Raw genomic sequence first — 6,803 nt, 5'->3', positions numbered from 1 at the left:
TTACATGGTCCCAAAATCGGGAGACAAGAATACAAACTGAGAGCCTTTGCAGACGACGTTGTGTTATTTTTAGAGAATCCAGTCGATAAGATTGAAAGACTTTTGGACAAGATACAGCAATTTGGCCAGTTGGCAGGATTTTACATAAACAAGACTAAAACTAAGGTTCTGACTAAAAATATTGATCAGGAAAGTAAAGATAGATTTGGTGAAATAAGTGAGTTAAAAGTGGAGAAGAAAGTGAAATATTTGGGAGTTTGGTTAACAAATAATAACTCTGTGCTGTTTTCAAATAATTATGTTCAAACATGGAACTCAATGAAAAGAGATTTGCAAAGATGGTCTAAAATGAATTTATCTTTGATGGGAAGAATTTCAGTGGTGAAGATGAATGTTTTGCCTAAAATGTTATTTCTCTTTCAGACTATTCCTATAATTAATAACTTGACTTGTTTTAGGCAATGGCAGAAGGATATAGCTAAATTTGTTTGGCAGGGGAAAAGACCAAGAATAAATTTTAAGAATTTAACAGATGCAAAGGAAAGGGGTGGTCTTACCTTGCCAGACTTAAGGTTGTATTTTGATGCTGTATGTTTGACATGGCTAAAGGAATGGATAACATTGAGAAACCCTAGAGTCCTTGATCTGGAGGGATTTGATAGAAGGTTTGGATGGCATGCTTATCTATGGTATGAAAAAACTAAAGCACATAAAGATTTTTTGAATCACTGTGTAAGAAGGAGTTTAATGAGGGTATGGTTAAAATATAAAAATTGGTTGGAACCAAAAACTCCGTTATGGATATCCCCGATTGAAGCTTTATCACGTAAAGAAGTAAATATGCAGATGTCTGGGGGTACATATAGAGATCTGTTGTATTTTCAGGGAAACGATTGTAAGTTAAAATCTTTAACTGAATTACAAAACTTGGTTAGAGATTGGTTTCAGTACTATCAGTTAAATGAGGTGTATAAGAAAGACCCTAAAGTTGGATTTGAAGATCAGATTTCGAATTTTGAGAAGGGATTATGTCAAGACGATGAAAAATTAATCTCTAAAATGTATAAATTACGACTTTTGGAGGAGACTAGAGAGGAATTGGTTAAAACAACTATGATAAAATGGGCTCAAGATGTTGGACTTAATATAGAAATGGCAGCGTGGGAGAAGCTATGGAAAAGTGATTTAAAATTTACTGCTTGTTATGCTTTGAAGGAAAATTATTACAAAACGATGTATAGATGGTATCTAACGCCTAAAAAACTGGCATTAATGTATAAAGATGTTTCAAATAAATGTTGGAAGTGTGGGCATACTGAAGGTACTTTTTTTCATATGTGGTGGACCTGTGGGAGGGCCAAGGCCTATTGGGACATGATATATAATGAATTGAAGAAGATATTTAAAGTGACATTCCCTAAGAAGCCAGAATTCTTCCTGCTAGGAATAACACAAGGAGCAATTTCTACAAATAATTTAACTTTTTTTATGTATGCTTCTACGGCGGCCAGAATATTATATGCACAGAAATGGAAGACTAACGAACTGCCTTCAAAAGAAGATTGGCTGATAAAAACTTTAGAATATGCAGAAATGGCAAAACTTACAACACTGATCAGAGACCAAAGTTTAGAACGCTTCAAGGAAGATTGGAAACCTTTTTTGGTTTATTTAAAGAATTATTTTCCTACTATGGATCTTACAGCAGGATTTGAAATTTGAAATGCAGGTTGGGCAGATTAATGGTGGTGGAAGGTTTAAATTTGTGTTTTTCCTTTTTAATTAATATTACAATAAGGGTAAAATTTATAGTTGGTATCACGAAAAGAGGTGCGCGGGAAGTCAACTTGTAACTGTGTTTATTATGATTGTTATGGTTACTATTATTGTTAAAAGTTAATTAAAAAAATTGAAATGAAAAAAGAAAGAAAGAAACTAGCTGGGTAACTCTAAGCCAGTCACTTCTCTCTCAGCCTAACCTACTTCACAGGGTTGTTGTGAAAGAGAAACTCAAGTATGTAGTTCACCGCTCTGGGCTCCTTGGAGGAAGAGCGGGATATAAGTGTAGTAATAATAATAATAATAATAATAATAATAATAATAATAATAATAATAGAAGTCCCACTACTTCCATCCATCCCATGCTTCCTTTTCAAACCTCATCCCCCTCAAGGTACTCTGTGAGGCAGTTCACATGGCTCTGATTAGAACAGACATATGTTTCTACCTGCCTGGGTAAACTGCTGGGCATGCGAGCTGGGTAGGAAGGCACTCTCTGGCTCAGCTCCTCACCCCCAGAAATCACTTCTCTCTCTCCAGCCTTTCCCTTGTACACAATCCTAAAACAGGAGCATTGTGTGAACTGCCTTTATATCTCAACGTTTTGCAGGTCACCATGAGTGACTAGGAATATTTCCGGCAACAATACTGTAGGCGAGCACAAAATGAGAGACTCCTCTCAACTCCTGAGTTCTCCACACACTGGGAATTTGGAGGGAGGAGGAGTCTGGCTTTGTGCTGGGCAAGCAGACATCCCTGGGGAGGAAGTTGGCAACTATGAAGAGCTGGCTACCAAAGCCAATCCACATCCGTAGACCCAATACATTTATAGTGGAGAGCTGCTTACATATTAGATCAAACTAGTTCATCACTTCTCCGAGGTAGTGAATTCCCAGACCATTTGGTTATAGAAGTGATTAGCAATTGGCAGACTTCTGTCTACGCTCAGCACACAATGAGCTACTGGCTTGCTCTCTCACCTACCCATGAAGGGAAGTCATGACACTTAAATGAAGCATACCTGCAGACTTGGTATGAAAGCTTCTTTTCACTGAAATGACAGTGAAAACAGCAGGTCATCCTTACCGTGATGAGGCAACTAGACCAGCCATTGAAGCCAAGATAGTGATTGGCTACGTTTTGCCATTTGTAGCTGTGCAGACTTGCTGTGGAAAGGGCCTCTCTCTGGTACAGATGGAGACCTGGATATGAATTAAAAAAGAACTCTCTGTATATAGAACAGGGGTTCCCAACAGGGGGTACTAGTACCCCTAGTGGTACTTGAAGGGCTCTCGGGGCGATGCAGAGACCTCCTGCCACGCGATGTGTTCCTCATCTGAGGACTGCCGGCTGGAAGCCAACATGTTCTCAGTGATGTATCTATTGTAGAAGGGGAGGGAGGAGGGTGAAGCCTCTCTTCCTGTGCTTCTGACTGGCTGGCTACGTGCGGAAGCTCAGCGTACCCCTTCACTCATTCTGACCGACGGAATATCAGCGCCAAGTTTGAGTAACTGAGTCTGGATGTAAAGCCAGTGACTGGAGTAAGCTGTTTCATAACTGTAACCTTTAGATTTGTGTGTGCATAGATACACAATAAGCTGCGCTACACTGATGACACCACTCTGAGAGCTGAGAATGGGGCTCTAGTAATGAAAGTGAAGGAGCACAGTGAAAAAATGGGACTACAATTACATGTAAAGAAGACTAAACTAAAGACAAGAAAGGGGTACAGCAACCAGCCTCAGAATAGATACTGAAGACACTGAAGTGGTGGATAGCTTCTCCCTTTTAGGATCGACTGACAACAGTAAAGGATCCAGCAGTCAAGAAATACGCCGCAGACAAGCACTTGGTAGGGTTGCAATGAAGGCCTCAGAAAGGATATTTAGATACCGTGAGGAGTCTACACCTACAAAGATTAGAATCGTTTGGACAATGGTTTCCCCCATGACATTCTATGGATGTGAAAGGCGGACTTTGAAGAAACAAAATAGAAAAAGCATTGACGCTTTTGAACTTTGGTGCGGGAGTAGACTCTTGAGGACACCATGGTCAGCCAGGAAAACAAACCAATGGATCATAGAACAAATCAATCTGGAATTTTCACTCGAGGCACAAATGACGAGACTCAAACTACCGTACTTCAGACAGATTATGCAAAGACCCAGCTCCCTTGAGAAGTCTATAATTTTGGGGGGAGTTGAAGGAAAGAGAAGAGGACAACCAGCAACAAGGTGGATGGACTCGCTTATGACAGCAATGAATGCATCACTGAGAGACCTGAGAGATCACCCTGGAGAGAATCTATCTATGTGGTTGCTAAGAGGTGACACCGACTTGATGGCACTTAATCAATCCATCCATCCATCCATCAATACACACACACACACACAGACACACACAGACAGACACAGACAATCTCTACAGGGTATCTGAATTGAAGGACTGGTCTGTGAGCAGAAAAGGTATGCTTGTTTTTAAAAAGGTTGGGAATCCTGTATTAGAAGATTTGCACAAACTTCTTCTCCCAGGGGTAGGGATGGAAGGTGAGCTTGAATCCTGCCTGGAACATGGCATGGATGTGGGTGTGCTTGGGCACACCCATCGGAGATGCTTTGCTTGCATGATTGGAGCTACTGGAGTGTGGCTCCATCTTGTGCTACAGAGGTCATATGAGGCATTACATCAAAGCTGTGTTTGGATCCAGCAGGCCAACCACTCCTCTGCCAGAAGTCTATGTGCTCCCTGATTCTACCGTTGCATTGCACAAGCACAGTATTCTGAAAGAAATTCAATGTCCTGAGACGTTTTCTTCTAAAAGAAATCTACCGTCCTCAAGGCTGTAATGATGGTCTTGAAAGGTGTGTCTAGTACCTGGTGAAATCTCAGAAGTGTGGGGAGGAAACTGGGGGTGCTGAATAGTAGAGGCTGACAGGGATGCTGGGTGTTATTTCTGTTTTTAAGTGCTTTTGTTTTGCATCTGAAGATTGGATTGTAGATTAAATTTTCTGTAATTTGAAATGGTAGACTAGGTAGAGAGGCAGGTGGCCAAATGATAAAGAGACCATTTTCATCATCTTAACACAAATGTAAGAATTGCTCTGCTGGGTTGCATAGATGCATCTAGTCCAGTATCCTGTTTCCAACAGTGATCAGCCAGATGATTCACGAAAGCCCACAAGCAGGACATTAAGACCGCAGGCCTGCCCTGTTGTTTGTCCCCAGGACTTGCTATTCAGACTCATCCAGGGAGATATTACTCAATGGCTTTCACTTTTATACAGTTGGAGCTGTACCTGGGGCAGGCTGTGGCAGATGCAAAGGTGGCCTGGGTGCTTGTTGCTACCTGTCTACACGCATCCTCGAAGCTGCTTCCACCGCTCAAACAATATGCTATGGCAGTTTTGATTCAATTCGGCTGCTGCAGTCTGCTGAAAATTAACATCTATCTCTCTCCGATACGGAGGAAGCCTCAGGCTTCCAGTCCCGAGGCAGACGGGCTCCCTCTTATCCGTCTTTCAAAGGACCAAAGGTCAAGTTATACAGGTCTCTGCTTGAGTCTAATGACCACCAGACTTAATCTCTGCATTCTGAAGGATTCGCTTGAAAATGACCACCTTTCCAGCTTCACTTATCTGGCCGGCTCTGGGATGTGTCTGATTGACTACTTTATCGCCTCAGGGAACCTTCTCCCTCTGGTGGATGGTTTTGAGGTTGTCCCCAAATTTGACAGTGATCATCTCCCCATCTCCCTCCTTCTAAAGCCTTTCATCTATCAGTCCCTTATGGAGAACCATGATCATCCCACCATATCCTTGGCGGGAGGAGCATATTGCCGTGCTAAATGGTCTCCACAACTGGATCAAGCACTAAGTGAGCTATTCGCCTCTGACCACCTGAGCGTATTCAATCATCCTCACTAACTAACGACCCTACTTCTCCACCTTTGGTGTCCTACAATGCCCTCGTCCAGGAATAACAGCAGCTCCTCTCTCGCAAGATCTGTCAGCTACGTGCACAGTGCCAACAGGCCTCCAAGCAGTGGTTGGATAAGGACTGTGCTAAAGCCCCAAAAGCCCATCCCTACACCTATCAAGTCTATAAAGCTAGTTCTGGACAGTTGGCCGCACAGAATCTCCTTCTGCAGAAAAGACAGCACAAACTTCTGCTGCTTCGTAAGAAAAGAGATGCCATGAAAGATGCCTGGATTAGTCTCATTCAGGCCATTAGAGCCAAAGATTCTGCCATGTTCTGGCTTCTTTACAAAGCACTCTCCCACTTATGATCCAAATCACCTGGACTGTCATCTTCATCCAGAGATCTGGGAGAACTATTTTCATGACCTATACAAAGAGCCTGCTGCTGTTTGCAGAAACTCCACCTGTGCTATTGAAGACACTCCAGCGTGGGCACCAGTGTCAACCTCTAAGATTCACAGTCTAGTCACCCAGTTAAGACTGGGGAAGGCTCCAGGCGAGGACCTTATTCCACCAGAGGCCGTAAAAAATAAGCTAGACTGGTGGGCCCCTGTCCTGGCTATGCACTTCACCAATGTTGACACGAGTGCCCAAATTCCCAAGGACTGGGGGGGCAGTGATCATTGCCTTATATTTAAAAGGGGCAAGAAGGATGACCCTGCCAATTACAGACCCGTCACTTTGCTCAATACCATCAGCAAACCTAATGCGAGACACCTATCCGGGAAGCTTAAAGATGGATTGGAACAGGAAAATCTTCTTGCTGAGGAACAAGCGGGCTTCAGGGAAGGGTGTTCCACCATCGACCAGTGCCTAGTTCTACAGCACCTTATCGGGAAATACGCTTCCTGCCGGGTGACCTCCCTCTATGCCGCCTTCATCGACCTTAAGGCAGCATTCGACTCCATCTCACGAGTCAAATGAAGGGAGAAGCTGGAAGCCTCCTCCATTGACCGGCGCCTGCTATAACTTCATCGCACCCTGCACGCGAACACATCACTCCAGGTGAGATGTAGCCCCCAAGGCCACCTCACAAGAGCTGAAGGG

The sequence above is a fragment of the Hemicordylus capensis genome, chromosome 6, assembly GCF_027244095.1.
Source record: "Hemicordylus capensis ecotype Gifberg chromosome 6, rHemCap1.1.pri, whole genome shotgun sequence".
Taxonomy (NCBI): domain Eukaryota; kingdom Metazoa; phylum Chordata; class Lepidosauria; order Squamata; family Cordylidae; genus Hemicordylus; species Hemicordylus capensis.
This window is presented reverse-complemented; position numbering follows the sequence as displayed.